Source organism: Chiroxiphia lanceolata, chromosome Z (assembly GCF_009829145.1).
Source record: "Chiroxiphia lanceolata isolate bChiLan1 chromosome Z, bChiLan1.pri, whole genome shotgun sequence".
Lineage (NCBI taxonomy): Eukaryota > Metazoa > Chordata > Aves > Passeriformes > Pipridae > Chiroxiphia > Chiroxiphia lanceolata.
Window position 1 is genome coordinate 17,719,238 of NC_045671.1, and position 23,560 is coordinate 17,742,797.

The window sequence follows — 23,560 nt, forward strand, 5'->3', positions numbered from 1 at the left end:
TGTGTACAAAGGTCTGTACGAAGCAGTTGATACCGCTCTGAAACACACCTATTTCCACTCACAGGAATTTTCACTGTTTTGTCGTGGCTGTGCACCAGGATAACCAAAAATAGATCTCGTCCCCATTAAATCAATTTTGATTGCAAGTACCTGCTAGTAAGAGGAAACAACTTGAAGCACCTTCTGCTCTACTTTTGAAAAGATCATCAGATGTAGAGTTTAATTGGTGTCACTCAGTGTCGCTATGGCCCTATACGTCTTTGGCTTAGAATTATTACTGACTGGGAGGGAAAATGACCATAATGGCTTATACAGCTAGTTCCTGGAAAACGTACTTGAAGAAATACAAAACTGCTTAACTTCTCAAGTTTGAACTTGCAGGATAGGATTGAATTGTAAAGTAACACAGGCTTAAAAAAGTGAAAAACGTTAATTTTTTAATATTTTCTTTTTAAAGATAAATAGGGATTATACTAATAAAAACTAATACATTCCACGAGAAAATTATTAATAGTGTTAAAAACAAGACACACAAGTAAATTCTGACAAATACGTTCAGCTTGCACCAGATAATGTTTTACTCCTCACAAAGAGGAATCTACATGGTGGGTGACACTATAAACTTGGTGCCAGCAATTCTGACAGATCAAATTTATTAATTCATTCAAGAACATGAAAAAATTGACCATTTCTGGCCTACACCAAGAGACAGGCAATAAGGAATTCTCGAGACAACATCCACATTACAAGCCATCATGACAAGATAACAGCAATAAGATAAGGCCAGAGGAGGAGGACGACATCCCATTAGGAACCCAGGAAACAAAACCAGGTCAATAAGCCTCACCACCTTTCCCTGAGGAGTTCAAGTCATAAAATGAGATGTTTTCAGGGCTAGGAGACACTACATATTGTCAACAGAGGCTTCTCACTTTTATTCAAGACCAAACAAATCAAATAGAGGGCTCTTATCCATTGTTTAAATCCAAAGGACATAAACAGAACAAGTTTCCAGCCTTTTGCAGTTTGGTGATCCCACTGCAAATTTTCCATGGTTCTGTACACCAATCCCTGTCAACAGCACTTACCTGACAAAGACAGGGACCATGAACTCTTGTCATTGGCAGGTCTCATCCAGATTTTTTTCTTCTCTTCAGAAAGAAATAAATGTTTTATTTTCTCTTAAAGGGATCTGGCACTGTAAATCATAGACTCACAGCATGGGTAAATCTGGAAGGGACCACAGCGGGGCCACAAATGTGGCATTACTATGTTACTCATAAACCATAGACGTGACAGAGAAGAAAGGAGTGATTTTAGGCATAATCAAAAGAGACATGTCACACCATGTGTTGTCCAAGTAGAGGCAATTTATAAATTTTAGAGTTGCTTTTAAGTACCCATCAGTAACCTATCTCCTTTCTCAACCCTTTGTACTATTCATTATAATTCACAGATGATTTTTTGCCAGCATTAGGATTTAAAGCACTAAGGCTTCTACTCAAAGCAAAAGAATGCATTTAAATGATGAGATATATATTATTAAAAGGTTTAAACCAAAACAGAATAGTATATTTTATTTTAAAGTGTATGATTTGAAATCTTATTCTAGGGGGTGCTTTTATTTTATTTTTTGTGTCATACAGAATGAATACAATTTGGATATATCCACACAGATCCAAAAAAATACAGACATCCCCAGGTTAGGGTTTCTGGTCCCTGAGCTGCTGTGATCTTTGCTGATCATGGGATGGCAGTAGAGCATGCCTGGCACAGCAACAGTCTGGGAGGCTTATATACTGAACGCTTAATAACCAATGGTTTTTCTAAATCCCTTTCTAATCTGTCTCTGATACTGAGCAATAAAAATTCTAGCTTGACCTAGTCAGACTTAGAGAGACTTTCTTGATGCTGAGCACAGAACATTCCTAACAATGAGCTTGCTCCTATGTCTTTTATTTAAGCAAATTCCTATAAACCCATTTCAGCTGACAACTGCAAAGTGAGTGATAAGTCTAATAATAAGTGACATTTCAATGATTTTTTGTTGTTGTTGTGATCACCAGATTTTTTAAAAGAATACCTCATTAGTGTTTTTCTGCTGGAAGGATCTTTCCTTGTTTATTTTTAATAAATAAATGCAAAGATTTTAAAATAAATGAATTCAGGATTTTTAAAGATCAGCAGTCACTACTACAAGTCCTATTAAAACACCTTAAAAAACACCAAGAAAGATAGTTGTATTATCATCTCATTGAAATTATTAATGATTCTATGTGAAAATTAAAGCAATCACAGAATATTCTGAGTTGGAAGGGACCCACAAGGATCATCAAGTCCAACCGTTAAGGTGAGAGGGGCCCATACAGGAATCAAACCCACAACCACAACTGAGCTAATCTCAGGGTCAATACAAATCTAGTAACAGAGTCAATTATTTCCTGGTAGTAGGATTGTTCAAACACATTAGCCTGAAAGTATCACTGAAAGGAGATAGTGCTGCAGGAGGTCTCCTTCACAAGCTGGTTTTACACCACTGACTACAACTTTGCTCAAACAAAGCAACTTCTATATTGACCTAAGTAGAGAAATAATCTCAGGTTCTAGGTTTTGCTGCACTTATATCCTTCGGATGAGTGATTTCCAATCTCTTTCAACTCCGTAGAACTGCCAATACTCAACACTTCCCAAGACGCTTAAAGATATTGAGGAGAGTCCTGCAAATTGAACTACAGTTGTAGTTTGTTTTCTATGGCCTCCTGCCTGTCACCCTGCAGCAACCCACTGAGCCTTGGTAGCTGTCATAGGAGTGGCCAACAGGAGGGAGTTTTCTTTCAAGCTAGCCAAGGTGACATCTGTCTCTGTAGTGGTTTAAAAAGAACAAGGCACACGGGTAAACTAAAAGGCATTCTCACAAATGTATGAAAGGATAACATATGCTGGCTGAGTCCTGATGAGTTGAGATAATGCCTTCTGAAAAACTTCTTGCTCTCATTGATGCACACACATCTGGGACTCATCTCAGAGAAAGTAGCACAATATTTCATTTATCTAAAAAAAATGAGTTTAATTACAAAAAAAAAAAAAAAAGCACGTGGTTATGGATCTGTATCTCCTTCAGTGAGTGCATAGGTAAATGATGGGCACTTTTGAAAGCAATGAAGAGGAAACTGGGCTTGTAAGATTTTCCTGTTAGTCATGCATCTGTTTTTACCAATCTCGTGATGTTTCCAGGTGTTTGGCTGAGTAATATGCTTGGCCGAGTAATTTACTTGGCCATACAATGCTAAATATATGTCAAGTGACCCGATTATGCTTCTTCAAGGAATCTTGCTTGCAGAGCCACAGTTCCTCATGCCTTGCTCCTGCTGCTGCTGCATGGGATTACAGAGAGCTCTTTATTATCCATGACTCACATCACGATGGGCTAATTGTACAAACGCAGCCACTGTATTTTGCAGTGCATGTGGATCCAGCTCCTTTTTTTTGTGCTCACTGCCAGGGCTGTTGTCCCATCTTTTTGGTGGTCAGTATGGCATACAAATACCTTGCTTTTTGCCACAAACTCTGCAGCTGAATTGCTAAATATGAGTGCTGAAACCTCAGTTCCTGACAAGAGGCTTTTGTGGGGCTTTTGTGACCACATTCAATGGTTCAGATGTTTCTGCACTGCTGGATGCTTGTTCCCTCTCGGGCAATTACTGCTGTTTGTCAGTTCTTGTTTTCTGGATGTATCAGTCTTCGTATTTTCTGTTGTTTTCACCTTACACATCATTTCTCTATTTCAAAGAGCTGCAAGTTAGTCACTGAGACTTCAGGGCATTTGAGAGAATAGGAATGAATTCTTTCTAGCTGCAGAGCACCTGAGGGGCTTGGGAGGGGAAACACGGCCACAAGAAACAGGAATAGGCTTGATTTATTAATGGGTAATATGCTTTGTCCATAGTCTGGTGGCCTTTAACAGACTTTCTGGAGTCACAGACAGTCCTTGGAATAAGTTATTTTTCAGAAAGGCACAGTTTATTTTCAGTAAAGCTACAAAATGTTGCTGTAGGGCCTCTTGAGTTCTTCTTTCCCAGTGACAGTACTCATCCTCTCTGGTAAAAGTGGGCAAATAGAGCACTTAAAATTCAAGCCCCTGAGTCTTACTTTCAAATAAACCTTATGTTCTATATATAAAAAGCTGCAGCAACCCTCTGTGGATACTGACCTGTCCCCAGGCAGATACCCAAGGCCCACAGACAAGGTTGCCCAGCCCTGCCCAGCTCTTTGGCTGGGGAGTTGCAGTAAATTGTCAGAATTGTACAATGTCACTTCAAGACAGTGAAGAGCTGATGAGATTGGTTGAGAAAAGCATGATCTGGGTCCCTTGCACCTGGCTTGAGTGAGGACTATCAGCTGAATGATGTTTCAACTGAAGCTGAGGTTTCACAGCCTGGTGTTTCAGGGAGGCACAGAAGACAACCTATGACTCTGTATCAGCCAATAGCCACACGCCCTTCACCGTTAAATACAAATCTTGTTGTAAGTCTAGTTCATTAAGAAGAAAAGGATAGGTGATGAGACTCTGATGAGACGAGCCTTTATTGCCACCTCAGTATGTGGAGGAGGCCAATGGTGTTTATACTACCTCTTTTGTCAACTATAAATCCTAACCAGAAGTAAATGAGTTGCTCATTAAGTCCCATTTACATATTAACTTACATACCCCTCAGGATGCAAATGAAGGAGACCATGGCATGTGTAATGACATGCATGACTAAGGTCACCAAATGCTACCTCTAACAGGTGATTGTTCCATTCCCTTGGGATAGGCCAAAATCTATAGTATAAAAAGGAAGCTTCAGGGCAGAAAGAGTTGGAGGGAGAAAATGCTTCTGGGGGATTTAAACATCTTTGCCTGCTTGGGATCTGTCAACGTACTATGTCTCTCCTCCCCTCCTGAATGGACTCCTTTAGGTGAGCTTTTTGCCTTCAACTGTGTCCATGTAGACCCATGAATTTTCATTTATATATGTGTATATAAAGTGCTAACAGACCTCTCTTACTATACTTTCTGTTGCAAAATGTGTTAACAGTCTTTACTTTTATCATGAGCAATCTTGAATCTGTTTTCCTCTTTCTTCAACTGTTTGTTAGTCTGGATTGTGCAAGTCCTTATTGAATGTGATCAGATCTAGAGTAGTGAACTGGTTGATTGCATTATTTGTGCGTCTGTGCTCATGCAAGTTCTTCTTTTGAACTGAACCAGACTTAGAGTGCTAAGCTGGCTATAATCAGAAATCAATCCAGCCACATCCTCTGATCTCTGAACACCAGCAGGAACACAAGGAGGTTTATTTTCTCCCCCATTCCTATACCTGTTCTATACAGGAGTGAGACAGCCTGTGAGGTCCTGTACTGCTGCCCAGGGAAATTCTCATGGTCCTTGCCCTTAGGAAGCTGTCCATCATTAGCCCATGTCCAACATCTCCACACGAGCTTTCTATTGGCTGAGGTATGAGGAGGCCCACATGCAGCTCAGTGAGGTCAAGCAAAGCACTCTAAAAGGAGGGGAGGACACCCTCCAAAACAGCCAATGTACAATACAAAACACCATGTTTCCAGCACTGCTGCTCACTCCTGAAGGGCGACTAGATCCCCACTAGATAAAATTAGGAAATGGTCATGGGGAAAATGTCACTCAAGACATAGAAAAAGGGTTGGAGTCACCTCCTGTCTGAGGCAGGAGGTGGCATGTACCCTTATATCAGTGGTGTCCAAACCCTTCCATGCATGCCTACCTCATTACCCACTCGAGGACAACATCAGGATCCCAGATACAGGCCAGTGTCACACTTCAAAAAGGGTGGTTAAGGGCAGCCTACCCAAATTGGCTGAGCCATCCAGAGAAGTGCTACAGAGCCAGAGGATGAGGGGAAAGCCCTTCGGCTCCAGCCAAATCTCAACATTATCACAGCACCCAGGGATAGCCCATGTTGGTATTTCTGCCACAGTTGATGATCTGCAATGGGTTATCTAGTGCCAGGTGGTATTTACAGATGAATTAAGAAATTTATGTACTAGTGAAATCCCCTTACTCAGCTCTTCTCTTTCTCTTTTCACGTCTTGGAAAACAAGTGAACAGAAAAGACTTACTCTTTGTCCTTCATTATCGCTTATCCTTTGCAAGGGATTCAGAAGGATATTCACACATCTTTCAGCTATAGGACTATTAAATAATACTGTCTAATTGAGTGACACGTTTTAAACCTTGATTTAAAAGGCTGTAGCACTCCGACAAATTTTCTGTGAATGCCATAAAATGTGATTGTGTTAGTCAGTAAAATAAAATATTTAACATTCCTTTGCTTTTACTAACAAATGACAAGAAGGAAAACCCAAGCATTCCGCATGATAACTTACATTATCAAAGTTCTGACAAAAATAAACCTCCCTGAGGAAAATCTCAGAAAACTTCAAAAATATTCCACCTGGGGCATTAAAAATTCTGACAACATAATGGGACCCGCAGTATACATTGTGTTTTTATCAACTGTCTCTGAAGCGGCGTTACCCAGCACACCAGTAAGGGCAGGGTTAGACATCAGTACGAAGGAATAAAAAGAGATTGATTCCAGTCACTGGTCCTCAAGACTTACACCTTACAATATGGAAATTATAAATTAGAGTATGACAAAGCAACAGAGTCTCACTATGTCTTCTTACATGGAATCTACTCTGGGGAGTGATGTAGGGGAACAGCCTTCTCTCTCAACTCCTCATGGCAGTTCAAGGAAGATGGATGTGATCCTTCCTACAGCTGCTGAACTCTGGTGCTGACCAGTGGTGATCAAGGCATGGCCATGCTCTCACATTTTCCCTCATTAGGAAGTAGATATATGAGATAACAAACAATCCTATTCTGCTCTTTCCTGTAGCTATTTTGGACCCTCACAAGAAAGCATAACCCAACAGGCAAAACTTTCCTCCTTATTTCCCCCGACCCAAAGACCACTTCAGTTAAGAAAGAAGATTTCTGCTGATTATAGGGAGTGCTGAATCACAGGGAGGTGTGCTCAGGCACTAGGACTTCACCTCTTCTGGCTAGGGCTGAAACTGGGAAAAGAAAGCTGGACACCAACCTTTTTAGTGACTGGTTCTCTCCCAATGAACATACAGAACCATGCAGCAGCCTTACATTGTTACTGTCAACAGAGGGAATACCTCAATGAACTGACAAATAAAGCGTTAAATCTTTTTACCCACATAGGACTAAAAAGTCAATTGGCAAAGTCATAGGTTAATCTTCTCTCTACAGTAAGACCAGTCTGTTTGCAACAATTTCAGAGTCCTTTTACTTCTGTAATGAAAGAGCAGTTGTATTTTTTGGCATTTGCTAAAAAGGTATTGCTATGGTGTCATAGGTTTACTTGTTCTAAAAATTCAAGCAGAAATTTTCCTTTCCCCTGTTCCACTATAAGAGAAGGAGGTTGAACGAGGAGGGGGAAGGGGTAATTGACTATACAAAAGAACTAGCTGGTAGACCTGCATTTCTGGCTAATAGCCCTTCCTAAACACTGCAGGGAGGGGGGAGGAGTTTTTCTCCTCCTCTCCTTACAAACGGGGGACACTTCACTTTCTGCCTTAACGGAGGCAAGAGGTGTGTATGTTTTGGAAAAGCTTTGAGGCCGTTTTACTCTCAACCTGGTCATCTGGCTGCTCTCTGGCCTCGGCTTGCCTGCGTGCTGCCCTGTGTCCAGCTCGAATCTGCTCAGATTTCATCACAGAGTTTGTGCTCACCAACAAACAAGGGGGGAGTCCTGTCTACAGCCAGCCGCAGACTGTGTGAGTTTAGTGGGAAAGAAACCGCCTTTCTTTCCCCTTTTTTCCCCTTCCCCTCCTCTGTGGGGGGCGGAAAATCTCCATTTTTTGGCTTCTCCTGTGATCCGGGGCCCCCACGCGGTGACCACCAGAGCCCAGCAGCTCCCCCTGCTGACCAACACAGCACACTGCAGGCTCTACTCCAGTGACCCAATAGCGCTCCCTGCAGGCCACCACAGGGCACTGTAGGTTCTGCACCTCCAGTGATCCAACAGTGCTTCTGCCAACTGCGATTAGAACCATGCTAGAGGACAGAGAAGTATCAAACTGTTTCCTTTTTTTTTGAAAGGGACTTCTGGGTACAGGATTATTGTTTAGTTGTTTTTGTGTTCTGTTGCTGTTTTTGCCAATATACATACATTCTTTAATAAAGGGTTGTTATTTCCTCCTTTTTCCATACTTCCTCGATTGAAGCCTCTTAATTTCAGATTTACATTTGCTGAGAGAGAAGAATTTGGTCTACCTCATAACTCATCCTCCTTAGAAAAATACTTCAGTCTCCTTAAATTGAGACATAAGGTCTACCCTCTCTATAATGGTTTTAAGTATTAGGTCCACCAGGAAGGAAGGAAGGAAGTATTCCATCCTATTCCTTTACGTAACACAAACATATAAATAGACAGAGAGAGAAGCCTCTTCTGCTCTTCCCTTCCAGTGAGGTTTGGAGACAGCAGATCCCCGCAGTCGGTCCCGCTTCTGTGGGGGAGCTGGGGCCTGGCTTGGCCTATGGGGCCTGTTGTTTTCTGCTGATTCGGAGTCCAGTGGTGTGGCAGCGGAGTTTGGGCAATTTTACTGTCCCAAGGAGAGTAGTGAGATATTCTTTTGCTAATTCCTTAGTTTGCTAGATCCTGAGGTTTTTGATTGTGTGTATATCTATTTTGTTTTGAGGGGTTTTTGTTGGTTTTTTTTTCCCTTTCCCCTTCCCTTTTCCTTTTCCTTTTGGAATTGTACATAGTATTTCAACTGTATGTAACTGTAATATACGTAAATACATTTATTTTAATATAGTTCATCTAGTTTGGATTTTTCATAGTTTGTTTCTTAGCTCTCTGCTGGAGGTTTTTTTGTGTGCTGGGTCTGGGGACTTGGCGAGGAGCCAAGTAAAAACTTAGACAGTTTTATCTGGTGCATTGGCCAGGAAAGCTGCCAAGAGCCATTTTGTTTTGTAAACATTGACCATTGTTTGGGGACACTAGGGAGAGCTGCCAAGTACAATTTTGTTTATATAAACATACTTATTGTTTGGGAACAAAGAGAAAGAATGTATAAACATGGCCTTTTTGTTCATTTTTTTGGTCATCCTAGCCGGTTTTATATGTTTCTGGATATCCTGTGAGAAGTCACCCAGAAGGCATATACCAATTCCTACCTTTCCTTAATCGCGACATCAAGGGCCTAGTAACGGAGGTCCCTAGGATTAGAATTGGCCCCCAATCCTTACCTAAATTGTTTAGCAATGGTGCTATTATTGATAAAGGCAATGGAAGTGTTATTTAACATTGGAAAGGTGGTGTCATACTGCTTTCCTTTTTGTAGGAAAGGTTGAACCTCGAGAGGATTCGCTGGAACTTTGGGAAGGGCCTTGAAAAAGCCAGTTTCTGGATGGCAAGGAATGTGGGCAAATTTTGGCAAATTGGTAAGACATGTGACACCTCCTATTAGTTGGGATGTCATGCCAGAACAAGTGTTTGATCCTGACGAGATGGCACGTCATTTGGCGGAAGGGTGTTTTTCTTGTGAGGATCCAAATATGCAGTTTTTTGCTTTGTACTGGAGCCTGGCAAATGCCTATCAAGCTGCCGTTGACTACTCTTGGAAGGCTAAGGCTGAAGCAGAAACTCCAACTGTGCCACCTAAGAGCAGCGCCACCTCTACTACATCCACTGAAAGTGGGACTCAAACTACACCACCTGAGATACCTCTTGTTCCTGTAGTGACAAGAAAGTCATGGATATTGAAGCCCAACAGCATAAGTCTACGACCAATGGGAGATCAAAGCAAGTCAGATGATAACGAGGAGAGGCCCGATATTGATACCAGTGCCAGAACTCCACTGAACCCCCTAAAAATGGAAAGTGAAGTTTTGCGATCAATGACCGCAGCAGAACTCCAAGACTTGAGAAAAGATTACACTCGTCAGCCTGGTGAACGAATTCTATTGTGGCTGCTCTGACGCCGAGACACTGGGGCTAGAGCTCACATATTAGTAGGTCATGAAGCACAACAACTAGGATCCATCACTAGAAATCACGAACTTGATCAATTACTTGCAGAAAGGAAACCTGAAATCAGTCTTTGGGCGCGACTTGTCACGAGTGTGAGATAAAAGTATCCATTCAAAGAATATTTAATGTACCCCCTGAGAAAGTGGACTAAGGTAGAAGAAGCCACCCAGTACTTAAGAGAATTGGCATTGTTGGAACTTATGTATGATGACTCTCAATACAATTGCATCGTTGATGAACCAGAGGGTGTCACCTGTACAATGCTTATGTGGAGAAAGATAATTCAAGGTGCTCCTGCACCATATGTTCATGTCTTGGCAGCAGTGATGCTTCCAAACACAGAAGCAACCCTTGTGGGCACGCTGTGTACTGTGTTACAACATATGGAAGAAACAGTAGAATCCAGGAATGCATTTTCTAGAGACAATTTTGATTCCAGTTACCGATGAACACCTGCGAGAGAGGGGTCTTATGAGCATTCTGAATATGAGGATGACTACAGATACTACAGAGACAGACACTACAGAAAGAGATCAGCAGAACAGTCTTGACCACAATCTCGATTTTGGTCCCGGTCCTGCTTGCGATCTCCTTCCATCACACGCAGAAAGAGAGAAAGCCCTAAGCGTAGATCACGTAGTGAACTGTGGTCTTATCTGCATGCCCAGGGAGAAAACATAAGGAAGTGGGATGGTGAATCTATTTCCAAACTTGAAGCCAGAGTGAGAGAACTAAGATGCAAGAAAGCCAATAAGAAAGTCATCTGCGTGGTAGATGCAGAGATGCAGATGTCCTAGAAGGAGAACTGCGATCTCCAAGACACAGGAAGACTGAGGTCTGTCTCCGGGATGACAAGAAAGCCTCTGATAAGCCCAAGCAAAGATCTGATGGTGAATGTGCTAACCAGAACCAACAGAGGGGCCCTGCCTTCTGCCAGGAGAAGGAGAGGGACGAGAAAGATAACAGAGTTTACTGGGCTGCATGCGTTCGATGGCCTGGCACATCGGATCCCCAGAGATACCAAGCTTTAATAGATACTGGTGCACACTGTATGTTAATGGCCTCAGGACATGTGGGCACAGAGATTGTTTCCATTTCTGGGGCGAGGAGGGTCTCAAGAACTGTCAGTGGTAGAGGCCGAAATAAGTTTGACAGGAGACCAATGGGAAAAGCATCCCATTGTGATGGGGCCAGAAGCCCCTTGCATTCTCGGCAAGAGAAGTATCAGATGAGGATACTTCAAGGACCCGAAGGGGTACCAATGGGCTTATGGTATAGCCGCGGTGACCGAAGAGGAATCCAAACAATTATCTGCCCTGCCTGGCCTCTCAGAAGATCCTTCTGTTGTAGGATTACTGCAAGTCGAAGACCAGGGAGTGCTGACAGCCACTATGACAGTGCATAGGCGACAGTACCAGATGAATCGAGATGCTGTGATTCCCATCCATAAGATGATGGGGAAATTGGAAAGCCAAGGGGTGGTCAGTAGAACACACTTGCCCTTCAACAGCCCCTTTTGGCCTGTACATAAATCTGATGGGGAATGGAGATTGACTGTGGACTATCGTAGCTTGAATGAAGTCACACTGCCACTGAGTGCCACTGTGCCAGACATGCTGGAGCTCCAGTACGAGCTGGAGTCCAAGATAGTGAAGTGGTATACCGTTATTGACATCGCAAATGCGTTTTTCTCCATTCCCTTAACAGCAGAGTGCAGACCGCAGTTTGCTTTCACGTGGAGAGGTGTGCAGTACACGTGGAACCGACTGCCCCAGGGGTGGAAGCACAGTCCCACCATTTGCCATGGACTGATTCAGGCCACACTAGAGAAGGGCAAGGCCCCAGAACACCTCCAGTACATTGATGACATCATTGTATGGGGGGACACAGCAGAAGAAATTTTCGAGAAAGGAGAGAAAATAGTGGCGGTCTGAAAAATAAAAGCTAGACACGATCCCAGTATGGGGGAACCGGAATAGTTTATTGAACACGAGAACACTCTTTTAAAGGTATCTGAGGTTGGACATGTTAATGAAGGGGACGAGTTATGTTAATTATGGAATTACACAAGTTTTTACTGCAATTTCCAAATAGTTAATTTTTCTTCTAGTAGGATTACATGGGGGATAGAGGGATTACAGGGGTTTAGACATGGTCTGATACAATCATCTCAAAAGTCTTTTCTGATTTCTGCTGGAGCCAGGCTTGATCCATAAGGTAGAACTTTAACAGGTCTTGTGAGAAGGGTCCAGCTCCTTCAGATCACAAGGTTTTTGTCAGCCCTTGTTTTCCTTTGCTGAAAGCTGGGTTTGGGCTCCCACAGAAAATCATCCAGATTCTCCTCAAAGCCGGTTTTGCCATCAAGAAGAGTAAGATCAAGGGACCTGCCAGAGAGATCCAGTTCCTAGGGGTGAAATGGCAAGATGGATGATGACAGATACCAACAGATGTCATCAATAAGATTGTAGCCATGGTGCTGCCGACTAACAAGAAAGAGACACAAGCTTTCCTGGGGGTCATAGGCTTTTGGAGAATGCACATCCCTGAGTACAGACAGATTGCGAGCCCTCTTTACTTCGTGACCCATAAAAAGAATAGCTTTCAATGGGGTCCTGAACAGCAGCAAGCGTTCAAACAGATCAAGTAAGAGATTGCACATGCTGTGGCTCTTGGACCAGTTCAGACGGGACCAGACGTGAAGAACGTACTTTACTCTGCAGCTGGAGATAAAGGTCCCTCCTGGAGCCTCTGGCAAAAAAGGCCTGGTGAGACATGAGGGCGACCACTTGGTTTCTGGAGCCAAAGCTACAGGGGTTCTGAAGCCAACTACACCCCTATGGAGAAGGAAATTCTGGCAGCCTATGAAGGCATACAAGCAGCCTCAGAGGCACTGAAACACAGCTCTTCCTAGCACCCCGACTACCAGTCCTGAGTTGGGTGTTCAAAGGGAAGGTGTCCCCTACCCATCATGCCACAGATGCTACGTGGAGCAAGTGGATTGCTTTGACTATGCAGTGTGTATGAATGGGAAGCTCAAATCGCCCTGGAATTCTGGAGATTATAACAAACTGGTCTGAAGGTGGGAACTTCAGTCTGGCAGACAAGGAAGAAGACGAAGAGCCAGCTGAAGAAGCTCCGCCATATAATCAGCTGCCAGATGAAGAGACGTGTTATGCCCTTTCCACTTATGGTTCTTGCTGTATTGTAGGAAGGGACCAGAAGTGGAAAGCACCCATTTGGAGTCTCACCTGACAAGTGGCAGAAGCTGCCGAAGGTAAAGGTGGATCAAATCAGTTTGCGGAACTCAAAGCCATCCAATTGGCCCTGGACATTGCCGAATGAGAAGGATGGCCAAGGCTCTACCTCTACACTGACTCATGGATGATAGCCAATGCCCTGTGGGGATGGTTAGACCGATGGAAGAAGATGAACTGGAGGCGTAGAGGAAAACCCATCTGAGTTGCTGACTTGTGGTAGGACATCGCTGCCAGAGTGAAGAAACTGAATGTGAGAGTCTGCCATGTAGATGTCCATGTACCCAAGAGTCGAGCTAATGAAGAACATGATAGCAACATACAAGCAGACCAAGCTGCAGAGGTCAAAGTGTCACAAGTAAACCTAGACTGGCTGCAGAAGGGAGAATTGTTCCTAGCTTGATGGGCCCATGATGCTTCAGGCCATCAGAGCCAAGATGCCATCTATAGATGGGAACAAGACTGAGGGGTGGATTTAACCATGGACATTATTTCTCAAGTTATCCGTGACTGTGAAACCTGTGCCGCTATTAAGCAGGTGAAAAGACTGAAGCCCCTGTGGTATGGTGGACACTGGGACAAGTATAAGTATGGGGAGGCCTGGCAGGCTGATTATATAACGTTGCCACAGACCTGCCAAGGTAAATGTTATGTGCTTATCATGGTGGAAGCAACCACCGGATGGCTAGAGACTTATTCAGTGCCCCATGCAATGGCCCAAAATACCATTCTGGGCCTTGAAAAGCAAGTCCTATGGTGACATGGGACTCCAGAACACATTGAGTCGGACAATGGGACTCATTTCAAAAATGATTTAGTTACTGCTTGGGCAAGGGAACATGGTATTGAATGGGTATACCACATTCCATATCATGCACCAGCTGCTGGGAAGGTTGAGAGGTATAACGGACTGTTAAAAACTACTTCGAAAGCACTAGGTGGGGGAACTTTCAAGAATTGTGATCAAAACCTAGCAAAAGCCACATGGTTAGTGAACACTAGGGATTCTGTCAATCAAGCTGGTCCTGTACAAGCAGAATCCCTCCACATTGTAGATGGAGACAAAGTTCCAGTGATCCACTTGAGAGGTATGCTAGGGAAAGCTGTTTGAGTTACCCCTGCCTCAGGCCAAGACAAACCCATTCGTGGGGTTGTCTTTGCTCAAGGGCCAGGATATACCTGGTGGGTAGTGAGGAAGGATGGAGAGATCCAGTGTGTGCCTCAAGGAAATTTAACCTTGGGGAAAATTCTGTGCCTTGAGTTGTGTTTTACAGGAAGCCAGTCACCAGATGAGAAAGACCTGAACTAAGCTGATGTCGATATCCAATGAGGAGACAGCCAAGAATGATGAACCAGCCCTAAAACCAGAACTGTGATTGTGACCGAGGAGGCCACAGATCCTAACTGAACTGATGTTGGTGTTGATTTTCAATGACAAGACAGCTGCTTCGAAAGACAAACAAGGACTATATGTATATATATATATATGTATATATATGCACGGGATATAGGTGAACGCGGGTGTTACGTAAATAGTATGGAATAAGGGGTGGAGAATGTAATGGTTTTAAGTATTAGGTCCTCCTTCCTGGTTACCAGGAAGGAAGGAAAGAAGTATTCCATCCTATTCCTTTACATAACTCAAACATATAAACAGATGGAGAGAGAAGGCTCTTCTGCTCTTCCCTTCCAGCAAGGTTTGGAGACAGCAGATCCCCGCAGTCGGTCCCGCTTCTGTGGGGGAGCTGGGGCCTGGCTTGGCCTATGGGGCCTGTTGTTTTCTGCTGATTCGGAGTCCAGTGGTGTGGCAGCGGAGTTTGGGCAATTTTACTGTCCCAAGGAGAGTAGTGAGATATTCTTTTGCTAATTCCTTAGTTTGCTAGATCCTGAGGTTTTTGATTGTGTGTATATCTATTTTGTTTTGAGGGGTTTTTGTTGGGTTTTTTTTTCCCTTTCCCCTTCCCTTTTCCTTTTTCTTTTGGAATTGTGTGTAGTATTTCAACTGTATGTAACTGTAATATACGTAAATACATTTATTTTAATATAGTTCATCTAGTTTGGATTTTTCATAGTTTGTTTCTTAGCTCTCTGCTGGAGGTTTTTTTGTGTGCTGGGTCTGAGGACTTGGCCGGGAGCCAAGTGAAAATTTAGACATCCCTCTTCAAAAGTTAAGTCTCCATTTACAAAAAAAAAATATTCTGACTCTCCCTGTGGTAATAAATAGAGTTTCCTGCATCATTAATGTCTCCTAGCAGATTGCCTCAACTATCAGGTAACAGCTCAAGCCAAGAGAGGCAACAATAGTATACTCCACATACAGATTAAGCACTGAAGATTTCTTCTTCATATGCCTATACTTATTCATGATTGTGGAGTTTTTCTGTATTAATCCTAAATCTGTATACATTTTCCTTCTAACTATGAAAAAAAAAATACAGTGCACCAGAAAAAGAGAATGAAAGGCATAGGCAAATAATCAGACTCATTAAATATATTAAAAAATAGAACAGAGGCAAGTTGGAAATAAAATGGTGTGGCGAAAAATGTTATTTTTAAAGTCCTATGAGAACAAAAACTGTTAATTTTTCAGCAAATTTCAGTTGGTCTAAATAGTAAATAAGCTGTAGATAACACTAATTATGAAGATGCTTCAAATGCTACTGCTGCAGTTGCCAAAATATCTTCTATCACTTCATTCTATATGTTTTTATCAAGAATTTGAAAGGATCATCATTTCAACAGACTGAATTCCATGTTTATAAGGCTATATTTAAACAGATGTTTTCAAGCTTCATTCCTACAGAAATTCAGGAATGCTACAGACTTCTGAGTGAAAAAAAACCAACAAAAATCACTATCAGCAGAAAATAAAGGCTTTTTAATTAGAAGCTTCTTGGTCAATAAGAATGTACTGGTGTACGAGCACAGAGACATATTTTTGTAATTCTTAGCCTAAAGAACACCTGCCAGGTTTAAATATTCTAACTGAATGAACATGAAACAGAAAAGTCATTGCAAAAATCCATTTGGGTAAATGGGGCCAGTTCTATACTTCATCCGTCTCTTTATGCAGGTGCTTAACAGGAAACATGTGTGCAAATCTTACTCAGAATTTAGTGTCTCTTTAGTTAGTTGTTCAACACTAGCAACTGTTGTTCATTCCAGTACTCTTTTTTCTTGCCATGCACCAGTTGATTCAGAAATCACATGTATCAAGAAAGATGAAAGTGAAATCCAAGTTCTTCCTGACACAACAGTGTTTCAGCAGCTACAGGGAGGTCCTATTTCTTCTGTGTATGAGGTTTGAAGGTTTTATAGATGATATTTTTGAATAATAAATTATGTTTTTCAAAGTTGAAAGGGATAAAGAAGCGTTTTTCAAAAAATGAATGAATTATTAAAAGTGATGCGTTATGCATTACTGACATTACTCTGTCACTGTGACGTCTTTCACTTGCATCAAAACACACTGGAATAACTCAGTGGTGTCTACTACTTACTGTGTGGTTACAAGAGAACGCTCTCACCCTAAAAAGCTCTAGAATTTTGCAGCAGGTCCATCTTTCTCCAGACACTTATCCCTGCACGTTTCAAAATCTATGGACCAACACTGTGTAATTCATAAGCTGAAAAGCTGAAAAAGGTAAATATTCATTTTTTTTCATATCCTACAAAAAGATTAGATTTTGACTAATTGTAACAGGGAAAGTTTGGAAAGATGCTGAAACTGAAACCATAAATCGTTGAAAGTTCAACAAACCCCAGTATTTATTACCAAGAGGTGGCCAACAAAACAAAAAAAAACAAGAGAGAGGAAGGAGGAGAAAAATAAGCCCTCAGTATGACTCCCCCACTCACCCAGAAGTTGCTTATGAATTTATCTTACCAACTCAGAATGCCTAGAATTCCCCATAGCAGAAGCTGCATTCTCGGAGAGTTGGCAGACTCACAAGATAGCGGGTGTCCCTGCAAAAAGCAACATTGTCCTTTGATGTGAAGCTTGCACCACCCAGCATGAGCTATCTGCTTTTTATACAATTAACCTACGATGCCTACCTGGGCAGGTGTGGCCAGCACCACCCAGCTAGAGGCCTTCAGTCCCTCCCTCCGTTATGCAAGTGATGTCCCTTCTGCGCATGCGTGTGTACTTTGGAATTCCCCCTGCGCTTGCGTGCTATACCTCAGGGGGTCTTTTCTACATGAGTCTGGGGGTGTACTTTATCACCCTCCTCTTCACTTTCTTCTTCAAGTGCCCTTGAAAGGCTGTCAGCCAATAGAGAGGTACCAATTAAGTATAGTTTATACAAGATGCTCCCTTCAAGAACGAAGTTGTAGTTTAACAGTGCTTGTTTTCTTATAGCTTGGCAGGAAAAGAATAAACTCTCACAGGTGGCTGGGCCAACCACAGACCAAAAAATAGCAGCATCTAACTGAGCACGAATACACTAATATTAGACCTATTGTAACATAGGAAATCCAACTCATACACAGATACTTGGTTTGCATACTTTTTCAATTGTTATGAAATTGTTGTTTCAACTGAGCTTTAGAAAAAGAAGGGATGGGGAAACTTTCAAAGTGTTCTTCTTCTGCTTTTATAGGCTCCTTGTTTAATTTTCTTCTTTTAATCTAAGCAAAGACAGTAATAGAAGCAAGCTTCTCAGAAAATTCTTTATTATGCCTCAATAAGCTATAATTTCTGATAAATAAATTCATGGTATATTGGGGAGATACTTATTTATCTGCAAGTATTTTTACTTATTATTATGGGTCATCTAACCAAGGGCGGAAAGCACGAAATGTAACTTTCAAGGCTCTACTTTGAAGATTTTTCTCCTAATATTGTAGAAAACCAATTAGATTCATTCTAAGAGAAACAAAAATACACTCTTGACTGTAGCAACCTCATTGTGCTGTGCTTTTGGGGGAGCTTGTCAGCATCTGTCTGATCCACTCTGATCTTTATTCCCACTGTAAACATCAAAGACACTTTTTGTTGCTTCTCATAAAAATAAGAATCAGACTTCAACATGTGCTCTTTTGGTTGTTGTCTTCTGGGGACAACAAACTGCTAAAATTCAGTCTGCAGAAGTGCTAGAAGAGATCCAAAAAATTTCTGCATTTCTGCTCTCCCTGTTTCAGCAACCTTTCATACCTCTCTTTTTTCTCTTATCAAAGTTGCACCATTTAGTCTTTTACACAAGCAACTTTATCTCAAAACCTGTAGAGTGCCTTGAGTGCCAAACTTGAAATATTTGATATTAGGCACATTAACATCATTTACTTACAGTAAACCTGATCTTCAACAGACCCCAGCAACGCAATGGCTCTATGGATTTTGTGTCAGGTTCTGTACTTGGTTACACCGGTAAAGTTCATGATGTTCATCTATCAATGCAACTGAGTAAGATCTGTTCTGATGAGATGAGAATATAATACTTTCCATAACAAAATACCACTTTTAGAATTTCTGAAGGCCTCATAGCTTCCTTGAACTTCTCTTCAGCAAAGAATAATCTTCTATGCTTGATTTAGGCAATAGTGACAGCCCCTACAGTTGACATCATTCCTCAATTAGAAATCTACTTTAGCTACAGTAGAATTGTATCTCTGCTGAAAGGTTTATCTGCAAAAAAAATTGTCTAGGATGTGACATGCCTTCTTGCAGGCACCATGAAGACACCAAGGCCCTTTACAGGGCTGTTAGAAAAACACATAATTTAGCAATAGAAAACCTGTCGGCATCACAGCACATCAAAAGCCTTTTTAAAACTTTAATGATATGTGTACTCCAAAGGCCTGCTCCAAATCTGTTAAAAGTCAGTAAAAAGAAATTTAGAAAGGGAATACCTTTTTTTTAATGTACCCTTATGTGTAATCCATTTATTATTGTGATATAATTGTCACTTAGTTTAAAGAATCACATCCTATGTTAAACAAATAAAACGTTTACTTAATCTATTATGCATTTTTATGCAACTTTGTTGGAAAAGTAGTGACTGGCCCTTGGCTGGTATTTGGTAAGTTGTGACAGTGATGTACAAATATGACTGCATTTTACACACACAGTGAATTTCCAAGTCTGTTTGTATTTTTATAAAACATATAAAAATAACATCCATTAGTGAATGGCATAGATTTTAGGTACTAGTGAGCATAAAGACCTCTAAAATAGACCAGATTCATACACAAAATGGACAGGTTAGTCAGTGCTGGTTTGCATGGATTAAAAGTGAATACACCTTTCTGTTACAGTAATCATTTTATTTAACAAGATCCTCATGACATCCCAAAAATGTAGACGTCCTGAGGGACTCTATGAAAAAGCTAGCCTTGATACCAATCTTGGCCTCCAGCAAGGGAGCAGTTTAACCACACTCCCTCTGTCTCAGTGAGGGTGGCTATGAGCCAGGTTCACCGCTAAACCCTGGAGTAAAAGGGGTTTCTCTCTGGGGTACTCACCAAGGTGCTCTGCAGAGTGCCTGCCAGAAACACCACTGGCATGACCACCCGGCCCAGGAGGCTCCCTGCTCGGCATGAGCTGAAAACCTTATGTTGACTTTCTGAGGGAGGCAGGAAAAATGGGTGGCTGACACAGGATTCTAGGTGTCAGTGTGGGGACAAGTCCCACAAAGACTGTTATAGCAATAATTAATTTCCAGGTACAAATAATTATGTTTTGTATACACATACAATTCTTGTAGAGAAGTAAACAAAACAAAGCCCGTGCAGCCCATTGTTAGGCAAAATACAAAATGAATCATAGAATCATAGAATAGATTGGGTTGGAAAAGACCTCCAAGATCATCAAGTCCAACCCCTGATCCAACTCCAATTACTATATCATGGCACTAAGGGCCATGTCCGATCTCTTTTTAAAAACCTCCAGGGATGGTGAATCCACCACCTCTCTGGGTAGGCCGTCCCAATGCCTGATAACCCTCTCTGTAAAGAATTTCTTCCTAACATCTAACCTAAACCTCTCCTGGCAGAGCTTGAGCCCATGTCCCCTTGTCCTGTTGTTGGTTGCCTGGGAGAAGAGACCAACCCCCATCTGGCTATAACCTCCCTTCAGGTAGTTGAAGAGAGTGATGAGGTCACCTCTAAGCCTTCTCTTCTCCAGACTAAACAGCCCCAGCTCCCTCAGCCTCTCCTCATAGGACTTGTGCTCGAGTCCCTTCACCAGCCTCGTTGCTCTTCTCTGGACCCGCTCCAGCACCTCAATATCCTTCCTGAACTGAGGGGCCCAGAGCTGAACACAATACTCAAGGTGTGGCCTCACCAATGCAGAGTACAGGGGAAGGATCACTTCCCTGCTCCTGCTGGCCACACTGTTCCTGATGCAGGCCAGGATGCCATCAGCCTTCTTGGCCACCTGGGGAAGAAAGGTATCATTGCATGTACTTTTCATGGTATTTTTTTTTTTAATTGTTTTTGATGTTTAGAGTTCCAAAGTACTGCCAAAACTAGTACAATTACATTGCATGAAGTTACTGCAGATACATTCATTATTTCTGATTATCAAAAAGAACAACTTTTATCTCAAAACATGTACCAGGTGTTGAGGAAAAATCTAGGGCACAAGAGTAAGTTTAAGCTATGAGGAAATGACAGTTTCTTCTCTATCTATGAAAGAGGATTTCTTTTTATGTATCTAAGGTGATACCCTACTTTTCAGCTTTAAAACTCAACAGCTTTCTCTTATAAAAAAAGAATAAAACTTTCAAATATTTCTCTAAAATATTAACTAGTAAGTGGACTGTCTTAAGGCTCTCTGAATCATCTGTTGGGAGATGCCATGTCTTACAAAATTACACTGCTTCCAAATATTTTTGCTAAATGAAAGGAGAACTGGCATCCACACTTAGGAGTGGCATTTTGTCAAAATTTATCACATCAGCGATAAATGTTATCACTTCGGTCAAGTGAATATATTGCAATTTAAACATTTTAAACTTTTAAAATATTACAGATCAATAATTTTTGAAGATCCTGAATTTTTATTTATTTCCTTAGACTGGTTAGAAATACATTCTGTAAACTCTTTTTCTATGTCTCTCACTTGTTTATGCCTTTTATATTAGTCATCACTATATCACCTCTCTATTAAACAAAATTATTGCCATAGATTGTATAACAAGGACCCTAATTCTGCTGTACTTGCTGTGAATTATTTTTGTTCCTCTTCCAGCCCGTCACCATCCTTCCATGATTTTTGTCTGTTAGTGACAGAAAAATGGTATGTAACACAGAGATGAACTGTCCTCAATGACTGTGATTTCAGATTTTATAGTATTCTGAAGTCAAATCTAAACACTTCTTTCCAGAAAGAAAAAAATTGATGCTTAAGGAATGTTTAATTATGAACATGTTACTGGTTTAAACTGGAGAATGGCAACAATTCATCCTTCATCCCTCCTTATGCATGGAATTCACTGTTGTTTTTAAACATGAAACTATTGGTATGGATTGAGGGTAACTCTATTCTGGAGTGAAAATATGCTATTCAGTTTGCCAAAATTCCTGTTTATTTTTATATTAAGAGATGCATGTTCTTTTTTTTAAATTCTGATAGTTGCTAGCTTTAATAGTTCTTAGAGGTTGCCTGCAAATACTGTCAAATTCCTGAAAAAACGGAATTAGCACACTTCAAGGATTAAGTCTGAATTTAAATATTTAGCACTTCACATAAAAGTGACCCAGTTTCAAAAATATTATCAGGAAAATTCCACATATGGCAGCAATTCTTGCATTGCTTTCTATGCATGTTTACTTATATTATGAGCATTTTCCAATCTAATTTAAGAGAATTCATGAGAAATACTAGAAATACATTTCTCCACATATATCTTTTAGGAACCATTTTAAGGCGTTTCAGAAAGATGCAGTCATACAGGAAACCTGTCTTGAAAAAGCTTATGAATTCTGATTGATCCTGGGAACTAGATAATTCATTCTGATTGCAAACTCCATTTTGAATGTGATACATGGCTGATGTACTCAGTGTCATCACCATGCATCACTAACCTGTTTAGTGGTTAACTAGGAAGACTCTCATTCCAAAAAAGCATATTTGATGGTGGTCTGGCTGAACCTAATAAAAATAATTTTCGTTTTGAGTAGCCAGGTTTGAGATCGGAAAATTCTCAAATGACAGGAAATATAAAACATTGCTGTTATCTTTAAAAATGAAATTATTGAAGAACATCACAACACTGGAAATTACTAAGAAAGCATTTATCACATTTACAATGGATTTTGACAAGCACTACGGTCCTCAAAGGGGCCTCTCTGGACAATGGCTAGAACCACATCACAAAAAATGCAACAGGTTGACATTTAGAGGGACCTGGATGAGCTCAAGAAGTGAACCCATATGAACTTCATGAAGTTCAATAAGGTAGAGTGCAAGGTGCTGCACCTGGGTCAGTGCAATCCCCAGTATCAATACAGGCAGGGGATGAAGGGATTGAGAGCAGTCTTGCCAAGAAAGACTTGAGGGTGCTTTTGGGTGAAAAGTTGGATGTGACTCAGCAATGTGCTGAGTCACTTGCAGCCCACAAAGCCAACTGAATCTTGGGCTGCAGGTCAATGGAGGGGATTTTGCTCCTTTGGTGTGATCCCACTTGGAATGCTGCATCCAGATGTGGAATCCTCAGCATACAAAAGACATAGACCTGTTGGAGTGAGTACAGCAAAGATGACCAGAAGGATAAAGCACTTTCCTATGATGAAAAGCTGAGAGCGTTGTGGTTGTTCAACCTGGAAAAGAGAAAATTGCCAGGAGACCTTGTTGCCCCAATACTTGAAGGGGGCTTATAAGACAGATGGGGACAGACTTTCTAGAAGAGTCTATTGCAATAAAAAAAGGGTTAATGGTTTTAAACTAAAAGAGGGTAGATTCAGATTAGATATATGGAAGAATTTTTTTACAATGCAGGTGGTGAAACACTGGAACAGGTTTCCCAGAGAAGTGGTAGATGCCCCATCCCTTGGGCAAGTTGGACAGGGCTCTGAGCAACCTGATCTAATTAAGATGTCCCTATTCATTTTAGGGGAGTTAGACTAAATGACCTTTAAATGTCCCTCCCAACCCAAATACTGTATAATTCTATGAAGACAGGAGAACAGACAATGCTGCAGGCCAGCCAGAACAAGCTTTATTGTGCACAGGTCCATTGTGGAAACAGGGAGCCAAAGCCACCTGGTAAGTGCTGG